The following is an 18221-nucleotide window of genomic DNA, read 5'->3' as shown; positions in this document are numbered from 1 at the left end:
AGCGTGCGAGAGCGTAGGTCCTGCGGGTGCGTTTTGTCTTGACGAGTTTCCTACCATCCCCCCCCCCCACAACAAACCAAACGCAAGCCTTATTTGCACCTTCATACGTTCTGCATTCCATACAGTATTCCGCTCATGTTGTTATCATTATTCTTGAAACGCGTAACCGCACCACTAAAAAAATTCAAAAAAAAAAAACGCCTTATTATAATATACGCATTGGAGTTTGTATCACGACCACAGACGGTGCGCGTGGAACACTTGAAGTGCATAATAATCGAGACGACATTATTTACCGTTCCGTGGTTTATCGTTCCCCGTGGTTCAGATGAACGTTTCGAAATTTAATAAAAATAACCTAGGAATACTGTAACTCCTTTCGAAATCTGGCCATTTTTTCGCACAAAATATATACCTATACCCAGGTATGTTTCAATAAATTTCTTGAGAGTATGCTGTGCCGCCAAGTAGTAGAACGCTAACATTTAATACAAAACAAATATTTTTCTTGTGGTCTAACCATTAAAATACAAAAATGCATGCGTAAGTGCACACTGCAGAGATAATTACATAAAACGATCATTTTTTCCAACAAATCTCGTTTACTCCCAAGTTCGGGAAACAATAGACTGCGATAAAACTCTTTTTACAAGTTTAAAGTGTCGGGACGAGTCGGAAGAAAAGTTTCTGGTGGCTACGAGTGGTCCCGGGGCGTCTTCCCGGCAGTCGGGAAACCGCGTTTTTCACAGACCGTCTGACGTTTATAGCGTTATTACTTAATCTGTACGTAATATAAATAATGTGTATGAATACGCGAAATCTCGCGGTGGTTTTAACGCAATTGAAATATCGTCTGGTTCGATGGTATATCTTCGCGGGTGTTTATTAGTTGTCTTCGGTGCCGGTTATCGGCGTTTAAAAATATTTACCAGTTGCCCTCAGTCGAACTTGCCAACAATTGACCTCGATGGACTTTTATTAAAATCAATACAAAAGCATGGGAGCCTACACGATATTTCTTAAACACCCGTTAAGGTATTGAGACGCGAAGAAGTTCAATCAACGGTGGCAGATTCAATTATTTAACTGTGAACGATGTGCACACCGAATCCGTTAAAGTATTCACGGTCCAAGAACAAAAACACTTTCACCTGTCCCGAAACGTATCTGTAAAGTTCACTTAGCGTTCGGAACAAATGGCTTACATACTAACAAAGGTAAAAATGCATTATTCAATACTTATGCATTACGACCCAAGACAGTTACCCGTTTTACGCCGAGTAGTGGCGGTATTGCCGTGCATACACAATACGTCGAGGGCAACTGATACATTTTGCTCTGGGCATTTTGAAGAGGATCGGTGTGGAAAAAAGTACTTTTGAGGGCAACCGGTAGATGCCCGTTTTCGCGATGACCTGTCCCACGTATCCCGCATTCTACCGTGACGTTTGTAAAATATCGGTTTATTTATTTATTTATTTATTTTTTTGTCACACAAGGCCCTCCTCGGTTAATGTACGCACACCGAACGGGTGTGCGTTTTACTCGAGTACGTGTGCGCGGTCAAAGATTATATCTACACACGACCACCAACCCTTTCGTGAAAAGAAACCGGTGAACACGCACACGCGGAGCATTATGCGCGTTAAAAAAAAAAAAAAAAAAAAACACAGAAACGGTAGTGTCGTCTATTTATTTTTTATTATTGATATTTCGAACGAGGTCGACCGGCGGCAGCGGAGCAGCAGACGAAGACGTACCGGGTGTGTGCGGGTCCACACGTTTTGCCCCCCGACGTTATACATTTATATACGTACAATATTATTATATACACTGTAGGTACTGTTGTCGGTAGATAATACAATATGGGTTTACGTACGTATGATTTACGCGCGCGCATTTTTCTCTTCCGTCGACGTCGTCTTCTCCGCAAGACACCACAAAAGCGTTTGGAGCGCATACAAAAACAACAACAATGCCACTCGCGCGCGGGTTCACGTGTACGGTGCGCGTTCGTGTCATGCAGGTACCCGCTTCTCGTGTGTCTCGGAGATTACCATAAAAAAAAAAAAAAATAATAAATAAATAAATATAATAATAATAATAATACGTAATAAGGGAGGGGACGAGATGATGATAATATGAATATGAATGCAGACCGATCGGATCCGTGCGGTTTTTTATGTGTACCATGCACAGACCGCCGCAGATACAATGACGGTGAGCACATGCGCGTTCGTACACTTTAATGGTATTCCGCGATTACACGAGAATGACGGGTGTGTGTGTCGGCCCGAACACTGGGGTATTTACATGTGTAATATCAGGTCAAATTTTCGTACGAATCAACTTGTTGTAATTCCGTTTTGGAGATCACAGTTTGTCTCGATTCGTTTGAGAAGTGGTCCGATCGAGAAATTCAAACAATCGCTCTTTTCTACACTCTACGTTCGACCGATTGATGTATACAATTGTTTGGAATAGTTCGCTTTTGTACGGCAATTAACTCTTCGGGTGCACGAAAAGGCAATCGTGTCGTTCTGATTTTTTTCCACCCGCTACAATAGACTTAGAATAGATGATGAATTGAGTTTTAACGAAATTGTGATTAAAAGAAGAAAAAAAGCGGTGATATATTGACAGTTTTGTGTCTGATAAAATGGGTAGGAAAATATTCGTTGTGAATTTGTAACGTACATTATAATATAAAAATAGTCGGGACGCAATTTATATCAAAAAGGTACGATGGGAGGAAATTTACAGTCACCCGATTCGCTAAATGCAAGAAGGGTACATATCCAGGTTTCATGAATCGTCCAGTAAACAGTCGAACAGTTTAATATGTCTGGAAAAAATTGAAAAATTGACATTGTATAGAAATTACAATCGTTTGTAACGTTCTGATCATTTTACCGTGAAGGTACCAGTTATGTTAACTATACATGCGCTTCGTTTCCACGGAACGATGTATTTTTATTGAACTCGAACAAAAACCTGTAAAAATACGGTTTATTGAAAATTACAGAAATTTTTTTGTGACTGATTGTTTTCAACAACAACATTATCCCGGACGCGGGTTAAGAATATTATAAATCACGCCTCCTATTGCGACGCTGTTTACTTGTCACCGAAATCGTTGAAGCACGAGCGATTCATATCACGTAGCTAAAGGTAATACAGCGGTCGTCGCTTTTTAGTCTCACTTCGGGGCCGGAGGACTATTTTAGTCGATTAACCGAATAAATCAATGAGTGAGTGGTCCTCAAAAAAAAAAAAAAAAAAAACGAATTAATAATAATAATACACTCGTGCAAAAATTAAAATGATTGAAAAATATTTATTGCAATTAAAATTAACATATAATTATGAAGACGATGTAATTAATTAGATAAAATTTAAATAAAAAATTGTTCCTAATTCGTTTTTGATATAAATATAAACAGTGCAGATTGAGTTTTCCTGTTGTATCCGTTGATCTTAAGCTGCACAAATACGTTAGATTCGCCTCTTTGCGGATTCTGTTTGCGCGTCTGTTTTGTTGACGGCCATTTATTATCCGGCTCGTTTTCGTCTTCAATACCAACAGTAGTTACATTCACTTTTCGCCGTTTTCACTGAACTACACCGCACACAAGTCTTCCTCGGTTGACTCTCCGGTAGTTTGGACCCCTCCGTCGATGTTCGACAGCCCATCGTGTAGCCGATACGTAGGCGGGTCTCGCAATAGGGGCTTGAACTTCTTTTGGATTGATATAGAACCGAAAGAAGTTAATTCAATTATTGCATGTCTCCACGACATCGACGAAACGGACTCGCGTCCAACAGCATATTTGTTGTTTATCGTATTGTCAACCGGTGCAAGTGAGTCTGATAAACGAACATTTTTCCGTGCGTTAAGTACACGTGCGACCGAGGGACGAACGGGTCGATCATCGGCGTGAGTCCGTTGAACGGCAATCATTTCAACACCGAACGAATGCAGATCGATGTGCACGCGGGAACGCGCCGGAATTCCAAAACCAATTGTTGTTTCGGTGATGCGAGTCCGCACGTCGAATCGATCCGGTACGACGACGCGTTGTTGCATTAGGTTTTGAACACACGATATTTAAAACCGTTTCCGTTCACAGCGGTCGAAAACGCACTGCGCGGCAGAGACGGTTTGAACATTTACCGTCTAACCGGGACAGTATAATTTAAACCACCCATCCTGCTCCGAAAAATGTGTTCTGACTTCCCCCGTATCACATTAAAAATACTTAAACGCTAAAACGTAAATTATGTATCACCAAATATATTCATAAATATACTGGTACGCCTACTACATTTTAATTTATTTAACCGGAACGTACATAAATAATGTTTTACCGGTGTACCGCCCCGGTTAGTAAGTGCTTACAAGCCGTCTCTGCTGCGCGGTCACATTATCAGCTCGTACCGGCCGTCCGGTGTTCCAATATTGTTTCGTAAGCGAATGCAAACACGGACGTACGCAAAAACTGCAGTTGGTTTTCGTCGACTCGACGTGGTGTTTGTCCGTAAAACTGATCGTAAACCCATCTCTGCGGACGCTACTCTCGTACCGTATCGGAATTCACGCGTTGATCGGGGCCGCTATCGTTAAAAAAAAATACATGTGGACTGGTTCGAACGCATCCGCAAACCGTTACACACAGGAGTGGTACTGGGGGGGGGGAGGAAGACGGGGTTTCATCCCCGGACGTAAAATTTTAGAGGGTGTTATTTTCGTAGTAAATAATAATCTGTTATTAATCACTGATAGTTTGATATTCGTAACTTTGTTACTGATAATGTGTTTAAAACCCTAAAAGTATGATTGTACGCTAATTATTAGAAAAAAATTGTGGGGAAGGGTGTTTTATTATTTGTCTATGATAGGGCCATCATTTTAACATTTTCTCCGGGCGTAAAATCGCTTAGTTCCGCCTCAGGTTACACAATATCCCTGGGACGGATAAAAGATTTTCGGAGACAACGTGCGGGTCGTTAAAAGCGTAATTGCTCGCAAGGGACGAGCGAAACAAAACGTGTAAGATGATAGGCACACGCGGCATTACGCGATTTACGTTACGCAAGTTCTAAGAGAACAACTAACAAAATTTACACGCAAACGTTGAAGTCGACGGAGCTGTCCGACGTACGTTCAAGACAACGTTCGAGAGCAACGGACGTTTTTAATCTCGAACAGTAGTGTCCACGGATTATTTATTTTTTTTCCCCCCGTTTTCCCTTTTTTCGCATTCACAATATCCCTTTGGGCTACGCGAATTACGTGTTGTTACGTTCACGTGCGCGTACGATTAATATTTAAAATCCCGTTGCCGTACCGATATAATGTTTCCCGGCGAAAACGTTTGACGGAAAAAAATGAAATACACACAAACGTACCTATCCGAATAACAGAATCAACAATAAAATCAAGTTCGGCCGCCATAAACATCGTTTTGTATACTGTGCACACAAAACGTGTTCCACTTAATCGATTGCCCGGCCGGTAATAGCGTACATTATAACTCGGCGACTGGTAAATTAGATCCGGAGCTAGTATTATTTATTTTAATTTTTTTTTTTATCTCGTTTCGTGTCTCCGGTATACACGTATGTACGTATACAAACGGATTTAATTAAATTGACAAATCGTTTTATTAAACGTGATTTCTCAACGGTTTTTTTTTTGTCTATCAATTAATTACACACTCTTGCGGTGCGAGCGGGCCAACAGACGCGAGTCGTTAGTAATAAAATTAAACTCTCGGAAACCATAACCGTACGCTCCAACAACGCTGCGGATCTTTTATTATTATGGTTATCATTGTTAGAATAATAATTATAAAATTGCCTCGACAATATATGTATAGTAGTAAAAAAAAAAACAATGATGATGAATACAAGTTTTCCATTTTTCGAGAGATGTTGTTTGCATTTCACTATGATACACTTTTTTTTTTTTTTTTGTCTACCACTCCGACTTTATGGCGACTAGGTCAGAGTTTTTACAACGGTCCGTAATACGGGAAATACCATCGAATTCGCTTTTATGGAAAGAAAAAAAATATTTATTATCATAACATACAATTCAACTAGTATTATTTCACGTTATCCTTCTTTTTAAGGAAACAGACGGTGTACAAATAATTTTCTCCTCGAATTTGACAGGTATACACACACACACACACACACACAGTTCTGACGATTTATGCGACGTTTAGTAACTTTTACAAATCTCGAAAACCTTTTTACACGTACAAAATATTGTACGCGTGTACGAACGTGCACCAGTGCGAGACAATATTAAATTTTAAGCGTTCAGGAATAACAAATACGGTACACATTTCGACCTCGGAACTGCTCTCTTTATTTATTTACTATTTTTTCCACTTCTTTAGAAAAATTCTGTGTCCCGAAACTTTTCTTTTACAATTGATATTCGTCTCGTATCCGTTCGTTCGCTATACGTATCCGTATGAATTATAAAGCAGGCGGCTACGCGTATAATGTAATTTTATCGGGTCACTTTATTTTTAACGACAGTGTGTTTTTTAGAGCTCGAATGTAAATTACAATATACGTATAAGTGCACGCACACGCGTACGTATTATATGGGTTTACTGCAGCGGAGCAATGGTATGCGCGTAATATGAATATATACACCGTCTCGAGTGAAACAAAATGTAGTGACTTAACGTTTCAAATTGGCTTTTCCGAAAGAGAAGGACAGAAAAAAAAAACGGTCGACCGGGGAACGTTTATTAATGTTGTCACACGGAGCAGCGTATAGTTATGTGGATGTGATAAAACGTTGAAATAAAAACTTTGTTTGGAGAAAACGCGTGATAAAAACTCGTATAAGGCCGTGACAGTCTTACAAATAATAAAATTCGTTTTTTTTATTTCATAACCGACGTTTATAGGCACTGACACTTGGAAAACAATTATTATTATTATTTTCCAACAACTTTTATGATACCATGTAAATTACGTTTTTATCTTTAAATTGAACGATCGGAATGAAGTCTCGTAATTTAATCACCGTTTTCTTCGGTTATTAATAAAACGTATAAAAAAATAAAATAAAACCAGATAAGACGATTCCGTTTAAACACTCAAACATAATAATTATCGAACCATACGTCGTAGTATATATCAACAATATATATTTACTGTTTTTTAAAGATTAATATTAATAATTAACTATTTTATATACCTAATAGTGTTTACAATGCGTTCATAAGGTTGGATTATACTACTATAATAATATGTATCTCGTGTCCATTATGTTTCAATTGTTGTTCGATTTATAATGTAACATGTACAATTATTAATATTATTAATGGCCTGTGAGATAAAAACGCCATACGTACAGCAATTATTGATTACTCATATGCATTACTAAAAAACGATTGCGCGTTTATGAAATATAAAAAATTAACAATTTCCTCGAGATGGATAAACAATCGTTATTACATCGATAAGGTAAAAAAAAACACACGCCGAGACACGAGTAGAACTGAAAAAAAAAACCAAAAAGCGATAAGTATTATGTGTTATGTGAAGACACACATTTGCATCGGTTCTATCCCAGTAGAATATAATATAATATAATATTATTATTATATTATATATTACAATTACAGACATTATATATATGTTACGGATAATGTGCACATAATCCATAATAGTTGGATAAAGTAAACACATTTAGGATTATGGTTTCGTATATTAACCGACTATTCTGTACATTTGCCATAGATTGATGGATGAAGTAACCTGGTGGAAAAAATGTATAAAACCTGATATTATATAATTATACTATCAAGATATTAAAAGGTTCTTTTTTATAGTGTTAAAACCGTACAAAGATAATATGGGTTCCATATTATGGAATTACCATTTATATTGCGAAATATAAATAATAATATATTATTTTTTTTTTTTTTAGTTAAATAAAGCTGATTCTGTTTTTCTTCCGCAATCGATTTATTGAACCACATTTAAAAATTGTCTATTGAACTCATTATATTTCAGATGATTACGTTTTATTCCGAATACAACTAAATTTCAACTGACGTTATACTCGTATAGGTTACATTTAACGGTGACGATAAATCATCGAAGTGAATAGTAGTGATAGATAGTTCCATATTATCTTTGTACGGTTTTTACATCATAAAAATAGTACCATTAGTAATTTCATATGTTAAATTTACTGTCGTTGAAAATATAACTATACAATACCAGGTTTTGTACTTTTTTTCTATCCATTTACTTCATCCGTCAAGCAATGGTTAATGTACAAAATAGTCGGTTAATATACGAAACTATGGTTCTAAATTTTAAGTGTTTATTTTATACAACTAGTATGGATTATGTGTACATTAGTGTATGCACTTTAGCCATGTTTCAGATTTTAGCCGTAGCATATATATTCGTACCGCAGCGTTTCGACTGTTCAAAAATCATTTATACGACTCGCAAAATCTTTCCAAAAAGAGATTTATTCGCATTGCGTTTAGGTGATTTGTTATTACGTAATGGAATGGTTTATATTTTTTTTTTTTTTACGAAAACCTCGAGTAATTGTAAATCGAAAACAATGCGGACGGACATTTTTCACGTATCCGTCATAAAATATTATTTTATAATATTATACGTAAATAACAGAACTCACCAATGAGAGACGGTACATTTCATGTAAAAAGTATAATAATGGCGTGTAACGTCGCAGATAAACAAAATATCTTAGCCATTTTTGAGGTGAATAAAGATTGAAAACCTTATGATTAATGACAATACGCGCCGGCGACGAAATAAGTGATATACTTTCGCTATCATATTTATGTACTACAACGTTTTTCCTCTCAACATTAACATGTTTTCATGCCGTTGTGTAAAATATCATTTATTCGTGTAATTCTTTTTTTTTCTCGCCAGAATTTTCCATCGTATATTACCTGTATAGTAGTATCACGTTTTTAATAAAAATTAAAAAAAATATCACGTGAAACGGGAATCAAATCTCGCGGGATCAGCATGGCTTCAATTTCCAATGATGGAATTTGATCCAGACGACATATGTAATAAGTGACTAACGTTAATGATTTGAACGTTAAAAAAGTGACGGTCAAATTAGCGCCCAAAAATGAACTTCAAACAACCTCGAAGGACGACCTGCCCAGACTTACCTAGTTTGTAATGTTGTACCTAACAATCGTTATCAACACATTATCATTGAAAAATTTATAAAATTCGGCATAATGCCAGAGTGACCATGTACACTTTATTTTATTTACATATTGTACTGGCATATTTCGTTTTAACATTAAACTATACTTTGATATTTTTGTTATTATAAAATACACATTTTTGTTTACTAGAATCATAATTTAATAAAAACAATCTATGTTCACGATTCGTAAGTTCTTGTCTAGAACGATTTTACCTGAAGGCCGTAGAGACAATATATTGCGCGTGTAAACCGAAATTAATTGAGAAAACGAAATACGTAAAGAAATTTTTAGGTCGTACATCTAAACGTTTAAAACGCGAATTTAATAATTGGAAAGTACAAGGTATAAGAAAATATAGTAAAATTAGTAATAACCAGCTCCTAATAACGCATATAAATATAAGGCACCTACTTACAATCATATATAGACCATATGTATATTATATAATAATACAATAGGTAATACATAAACTGGAATAATTCACGCTTTGAAAATAAAAACATAAAACTGTATTGGTAGATGTAAATAATAGTATGATATATATTCTAAAATCAAGATTGGTTGTAAGTTAGTTAATAACGGTCAAAATGAAACACAAATTGACAATGTTCTATTTTACGAGATATTTCACCGAGTATAATTAACATAGTCCGCATTGAATCTAATATTAAACGGCTTTCGATTGAATTTAAGTGCGTATACAGAAATATAAATTGAAAGGAAAAACAACTTTTGGTTTTACAGATAAATAAAATATTTTTAATTTTAAATATATTTCAACATTCAATGTTCATATAAGTATATTAGTAACTATTAAAAGATAATACTATATCGCATAATATAAGTAGCAGACGCGTAGCCAGGGGGGGTGTTACAGGTGCAGTAACACCCCCTCCCACCACATTAACCGTGTTATACTGAAGTCTTGTAAAATGCATCATAAACCGTAATGAAAACATATTTATCATAAGGCAATATATTCATAACAATAATAATATTATATATAAAAATCCGGCTTCTCATTACACCGTTATGTCTAATAAACCAAAGCCGTGGTTCTGTGTCGTATCATGCACAATTTAAAATAGGTACAAATGACAAAAAATGTTCATCTGAAATTTTAATAAAATATTTAAATACTTTCTCATACAAAAGTACATTATACATGAACAGATATTCTGTACTAATGTGTTTCTACGCTTGTACAATAAAGTATACGTAAAGTAATTATTTTGTTATGAATAATTTTAAATAACCCCCCTTTGAAATATCTAGCTACGGGCCTGATAAGTAGGTATTAGAGCCATCTGCGGGAAAAAATAAAAAAATATGTATTTAGCTCATATTATTATCGATGCTTGTAAACTGATGGTCGCTATGATGATCGTTATGACAATTCGATTATTATCCTGCGTTCAATTTATTATCCGATCATTACTGTTTTGTTGTCTGTTCGTTCCAGTTGCATCCAGTTTACTTTTCAACCGGGTATCTATATACAAATTTAAGTATATATTATACAATATACTTATATTTATAAATACCTAATAAAGTCAGTGACGGATATTGTTACCGTCCACACGCAATTTTTTCAAAGAAGATTTGCGTTTCTTCATATATTTTTCAGGTAAGCAGTGTTTTTATTGACTATCAAATAGGATATGTAAAAAATAATTTTTCATGATTTAATTATAAAAATTGAAAATTTGATGAGATTCGAGTTACAAAAGTGTGCCATATTTTCGTGATTTTTATCCAGTTTTGTCTAATTTTAAAATTCAAATGCTTATAAAAATAGTTTTGAAATAATTACCTATTTTTCTATGACCAGTATGTCAACATTTTTCGCTGTACTAATATAATTAAAATTTTTATTTTATGATATAAAAAAATAATATGAAATAAAATATATAGTGAATAAAGTACAAAAAAAGTCAATATATTTTGGAAATTATATCAGATCAAGGGGTATAATATTAGTATATAAGTACATTAGTATATAATATTAGTATTCTAGTATATAGAAATTTCAAATTTCTATGAACATCACTATTGTTGATTTTAATTGTACACCAACGGCAGCGGTCAGGAACCTGCGGCTCTTTAACATGCAATCTGTGGCTCTTTGGAAAATGTATCAATATCGAGACACGTATAACAATAAAAATTATATTGTGCAATTTTATGGTGATAATATTTCTGCGGCTTTCTAAACATCATGTTTTTGTAACTTTTTAAAAAATGGCTCTTTCCTACGAAAAGGTTCCCGGCCCCTGACCTACGGAACTTAGATTTACCGCCTCTAAAATGTTAAAGCTCCTCTAATCATCTGTTCTGCTTGCAGGTATACGCATACCGCTTTAGGTATTTTCACCGTCGCATCGGCGGTACACAAATTCATTAGGTTTTTCTAATTCTTACGCACACGGTGCATTGTGTCTCGCCCCTCCCCGGGTATTAACCATCCTAACATACCGTCCGTCAAACCACTCAAGTCGGACAAAAATCGTCTACTTCCAAGTGAGTAAATATAACCATTCAAGTATGGTCAGACAGTTCTTGTGCCCGGTGAACGTGTCGCCATTGATCCGATTAAGTCGATGGTGCATGTTAATCGCCGGCATCGGCTTCGGCGTTTACCGTCACAACGCGCTACAGCAATTCGAGGACGAACGTCGTCAAAAGTCCCGTCTAAACGAACAAAACATCGTTGATCTCGAGTTCGAAGATACAGCCGATGACGGCGAAAACGGACCGTCGTCGTACTACCCAACGGGATCACCGGATTCGCAATCACCCGACCAGACGGAACCAACCGAACATCCGGTTTATGGTTCGAACGAATCACCTGAACTCCCGCCTCCTAGTCTGATGGGACGGTCCACGACGCTTCCGCCATCCGGTTTACCCGAACAGCCGGAACTTGTACCAATCGGTCTAAACAATGAATCACCCGAACTAATGCCTTCCGGTCAAAATGGATCTCCCAAATCCCCACCGTCCGAACCAAGTGGACAGCCACCCTCTCCACCATTGGATCCGGTGAACGGATCGTCCGAACTCCCGCCATCCAAAACAAGTGAACAGCCACCCTCTCCACCGATCGACCCGCAGAACGGATCGCCCGATATCTCGCAAGTCGATCAGAAATACAATGAAATACGGGATCTTTTAAGAGTTCCGCTTTTAACCGCTCCAACAGGACCTCCTGACGTGTCGGTTTCGCACCAGCCCATGAAACAGCCACCCGTCTATTCATTGCCGACTTACGCGGAGTACCGTCGAAGTCCTCTGTCAACTCTGTACTTGGGTTTCTGGTCAAAAATGTCGGTGGTGCTTTTTGATTTGGCTGAACAATCTTCGTCCACGCAGTCCAGCAGCCCATTATAATACTCACACTTAAGATATTGATATTATCTTTTGATGTTATGTTATATTTTTTATTTTTCTAAATTGTTGTACAAACCATACACTGATAAATAAACGCACTCGTTTTTGTCGCAATGTTGTTTCGTTACCGTGTACTATGTGTTGCAATAATATTCTTGAGTCCATGTGAAAATCGCAAAAAAAATATCGCGAAATATTTTAATAGCGAAAAGAAATTATCTTCGTTAGTGGGTATACCTTTATACGAGATATAATAATACTATGTATAATAATACTCTTGTATAATAATACTAGATAATCAATAATGTAATTTTGTATTATTGCGTCTTGAATCACGTAATAAAGATAAGCCGTGGTTAAATCTAACCGCTGTCAAGCTTTATATATTATTTATATATTGTGTGTTATATTATATATATATGTATATTGTGACCATAGCATAGTGCAGCGGTTCTTAACCTTTTGTAGTTTACGGACCCCTGATGAAAGATTCTTAGAAATTGCGGACTCCCTTACTAATTTTTTGTTTAATACTTTTTTTTAGACAAAACATCTCATGTTATTAAAACCAAAATTATAATAATTATTTTATATAATAAATTACATTAATAGACATAATTTGTTATGCATACATATATATTTATAATTATTCTTATTCCACTTAATTTTTCAGTTAACTTAAATTTAATTATTTTAGTTTTAATTTCTATTTTAATATTTTTAAAATTTAATTTTTATTAGCTTAATACGATGGTTGATACACAAATTTTATAACATCGTATAATGATAAAATTTATCTATTATATAATAAAAAATAAATATAAAAAAAAAAAATAATAATATTAATCCAACAATATTATAATAATGCACTCATGTCATGTATTGATGTATATATGTTGTGTTTTAGGGCTGTCGCGGACCTCCGATATGAGTATCGCGGACCCCTAGAGGGCCGCGGACCACAGATTAAGAACCATTGGCATAGTGTGATGATGTATTTTATATACTTACATAAGTTTAGGAAAAATATTAAATCTAAATTTAATTTTATATAGTATTTTGATTTTAATGTTAATTATTACTTATTATATTATAAAGATATATCCGGTATATTTCTTATTTTTCGCTATTAATGTTTTCACTATTAAAATATTTCGCGATTTTTATTTTCGCCGTTTTATTTTCACGATTTTTACTTTCACGATATTAACTGGCACCCAATATTTTTGTAACTTTTAAGTTATATGTAATAACGACAAATAATATTATTCATAACCAGGGATCGTAAGTTCATGCACTAAAAAATGCAATAATGCACCTACATTTGATAAAATACCTATATAAAATATGCATTTATATGCATTAAAAATTTTAAAGCTGAAGTTTTATTTTAAAGATATTCTAGATATTATCACACCACTGCCAACCATGCAACAACAAAACAGTTATAACTGTGGAATATACTTGATATGTAATGCAGAAAGTGTTGCCCAATGTGTATGTGCAAATTCAGATATTCACAATATAGATCCTGTATACCAGGTTGATCTGAAAAATAAACACGCTAGTATAGTCAATCTGATTTATAAATTAGCAAGAAGAAATATCTCTTTGCAACTTGTTGATGAATAATTTATTTTAATTTTTTTGTTCCTAAAAATATAATTCTTATATCACATTGTTTCTCAAATATTGCACACAATAATTGTATTGTTTTATAAGATCTAATTGAAAAATGTTCCATTCTAACTACTATTGGAAATCTTATATTCTTTTGTTAAATTAATTTTGTTAAATTACTATTTTAAGAACACAAATTAAATTATTATAATTTTTTATTTCGACCCCCATACTTATATAATACATTTAAAATAAGTTAACTTAAATTTTTGAATTATTTCATTTAAATTGTTTTTACTTTAAAATTTAAATTATCTTTTCATAAAACATTTAAAAATGTTGATTATTTGTATCATAAATGTAATTAATTAAAAATTGAGTTTTGAATAAATTATAGAATTGTTAAGTTTTTCCAACCATAATATTAATATAATATAATAAATAAATAAAAATTGTAGTATCACTCGTGTTACTTCTATAAGAGACCTAGGGATTATTTTTGAATATGATTTATCTTTTTCTTTACACATTAATAATTCAATTAAAAAAGCATTCAAAATGTTAGAATTCATTAATAGAAATATGGTTCCTTTTAAAAATATTAATTAATTTAAAACATTATATATTTCTCTTGTCAAATCTCAACTTGAATTTGGATCGAGTATCTGGTCACCTAATTATTCCTCATATAAAAATACTATTGAAAATGTACAGTATAATTTTTTTAAACTATTATGTAATATATATCAATGATATATACCAATTTCGAGTGAAATATAGTTTTCAAAATTCTCAGCATGGATTTATATCTTGCAAATCAAGGAAAAAGGTTGCTGATATTATGTTATTATAGGTTAAATGGTTTTTTATCGGAATTACTATCAATGATCCATTGTAATATTCCAAACTGCAGTTTGAAAATCTAAATTATTTTCTAAAAATTGTATTTTTTTATTTTATTTTCTATTTTTTAAAAATAACTATAGTTTTGCATCATTTTTCCCTTGAGACTTATCATTTGCAAACCTTCTTGTTGACCATGTAGATTTTTTTTTCATGTCACGTAATATTTTTAAGCAAATGTTTACTTAGCTTTAAGTTTAATTTATACCTGAATTATTATACAATTATCAAACACACGAAATATGTCCATTAATAATTTTCACTTTTTACTATTATTCTATAAATTAATTATAGATCTGATTTAGCAACTTCTTTAAGTGACCCTTAAATGTTCAAGATTATTTAATTTCTGCGATTTTAAAAGACCACATGTAAATATGATACGAAAAATGTATATCAATTAAAAATAAACAAGAAAATATTATATACCTTTCCAACAGTAACATCTTTTTAATCAGCATCTACAAGAATCTTAGCTAGATATCCTTCCTCGGGAGTTTCAAAATCTATTATAGCTTTATCTGTTTCGATTTCAGCTAGTTTATCTCCTTCATTCAATTTTTCTCCTAGAGAGCATTTACAGTAAATTAAGTTTCATGTTTTTCAAGGCATAAACAACAATATTATAAACTTTATTTTTTTACCCAGCTTATTAAAATGCCACTTTCCATTGTTGGAGACAGGGCTGGCAATGAAACTTTAACATGACTAGGAAAATGTGTGGCATAAAAACGATAGCCAACATTTTTTATGAACGTACGTTTACCCGAGCGCCAATGTATGGAATTTTGACACCTGAACAATAACGACCAAGTTCATATTCATAAAACAATTTAAAAACGGAAAAGAATCAATCACCTACCTATACAAATTGTACAACTTTGATTGGACATCTCGTAGTTACTGTTCTCACTGCATTTCTGTTCAGGTTTCTTAGTAGACGCACGTTGTACAATTATAATAAAATTATAAATTGGATGCCGTGTACTTTTATTATATAACTATATGTATTCACTGCCATACATCAAAACATCGTCCATCCCTTCCTTCCTCAAAAAATAATTTGGTCCATCCAACATATCTGTTCATATTTATACCATGCATTTTAATTGAGTACTTTCTAAATACGCAGCGATAAGTACAGATACAAAATTATCCCTAATCTAATACGATAAAATAAGTAATATCCATAAAATAATATTACAACTTAATAGGTGCATTTTCTGACGTTACCAGTGATAAAGTGTATACACATTTTAAATAAGAGTGATTAGAGATAAGAGATTAGTTCCACGAAAAAAAATGTTATATAAAAAAAGTTTCATGGTTAATTAGAATATCGTTGTATATTTTAATGATCTTTATTTTCGTTTATTTATAATATATTAATTTAATTTACATACACCTAAATTAGTAATTATTAACATCAACGTATTAAACTAAATAAAATATTTCTTAGGTAAACTAAAATTGAAGAGATGTTACACAACCGAGCTCAGATCACGAGACTGTTTGACCTCAATTTTTTGATTCAAACTTTAGGCACTCCAAACCGATTCAGATTTTTCACACGCAGAACAGTAAACAATTTCAACTTAGCATTGAAATAGTTCTCCAAGAAATTCTTTTATAGTAAATGTTTGTGTTCATGTGCAATTAAAAATAGAATTTGTGATAAATATGTAAAAATATGTTATTATGACGAAATACATGTATGTAATATGTAATATCAAATGTGACTCATTGCAAATCATTTAATGCGAATACTAGATTAAACTATCTAGACACAGTAAAAATATGTACCTACAAAAAAAAAAAAAAAACCGAGCCTTAAATAATTATTTATATAGAGCCAATAGAGCCCCCGACCCTCAATATTTCGGATTAATGAAAACGGGAAATAAATAATAATTGTTGATAACTGCACTCGCAGTAACAATTATAACGATTGCGAAAAAAAAAAACACGTACTATATGCCATATAATATATCGGGATGGAAACTGTTGCATGCATAGCTGTAAACTTGTTCTTCAAACTTTTTTTCGATCAACGAAAACCATGTGTCCTTCTCTCACCGGAGGGCATTAGGAAGATGGTTTTTTTTTCTACGATCATCATTTTTGGTTTCCACGGGTAGCGTTTCAGAATCCTCGTCCGACGCCGTTAGAAGCCGTTGTACGGGCAAAACAAACATCGAAGACGCATCGAAGCGAAAATAATGGCTAAAAAAATGGAAAAAATAAGTAAAATAAAAATATGGAGACACTACACGCGTTCAGAGTCTCTGGTCGACGGTTAAAAGGATAATATTATTTTTACTTTCCGTCGGGATTCGTCGGAGCTCCGTTACGTGAGAAACACCGTCTCCGTCACCTTTGACCGTAACGCCGTACGCACGAACCAGAGAGAAAACGACGTCAGGACGTCACACGCAGCCGTAGTGCACCTCGCTCGATCGCATAACTCCACGTCGTCCCGCGAACGCGAAAACAACGACGTACGAGCAGGGGCGTATTTTATTGGGAATTGAAGGGAACGAATGCCCCCCCCCCCCCTTTGAACCCATATTTAATGAATCAATCATATTGTGAGATACACTTTTCAAATTTTTTTATTGCGGATCATTTTATAATGAAATCAAATTACACGTAGTTGTGAATACTGAATAGGGCTTTTTGTCGCGTCCATACTTAGCGAAAAATAAAATAAAATACAAGCGTAACTTTTAAAACACAGACAGGTGTTAAGAAAATCTACACAACAATCGATTCTAAGTGGATCCGGTATTAGGTTAAAAAAAATCATAAATATTAAGAATTCACAAGATTTAAATATTATCAAAAATTTTACTTGTACATTTCTAGTCTGAATTAAAGAAAAAATTGAAGTTGCCCCCCCCTCTAGAAGTAAGTCTAAATTCGCCCCTGCGTACGAGGTGATCGTATTTTTTTCTCGGCTCCTTGTTCCCCAGCCGTAAAGTCCGGTCTCCGCGCACACGCGAATCGAGCCCACTGCGCGACGTGAAGTTTCGGAACCGTGACGTTTTCTACTTTTTATTT

The 18221-nt window shown here is 34.1% G+C and overlaps 1 long non-coding RNA gene across 1 annotated transcript; it reads right to left on the bottom strand.

The window, feature by feature from the left end:
* Positions 1–14067: 14067 nt before the first annotated feature.
* On the bottom strand, positions 14068–17913 carry LOC112686792. Its single transcript, XR_003148920.1, has 6 exons — positions 17482–17913; positions 17133–17384; positions 16024–16242; positions 15806–15956; positions 15591–15727; positions 14068–14186 (listed from the first exon to the last, which is right to left on the bottom strand). It is a non-coding gene; the product is annotated as an uncharacterized LOC112686792 (long non-coding RNA).
* Between the last annotated feature and the right edge of the window lie 308 nt (positions 17914–18221).

This window comes from Sipha flava, unplaced genomic scaffold (genome assembly GCF_003268045.1).
Source record: "Sipha flava isolate LNK unplaced genomic scaffold, YSA_version1 108_pilon_pilon, whole genome shotgun sequence".
In the NCBI taxonomy this organism is placed as follows: Eukaryota; Metazoa; Arthropoda; class Insecta; order Hemiptera; family Aphididae; genus Sipha; species Sipha flava.
The sequence above is the reverse complement of the archived record's forward strand: the minus strand, read 5'-3'. Positions and strand labels throughout refer to the sequence as shown.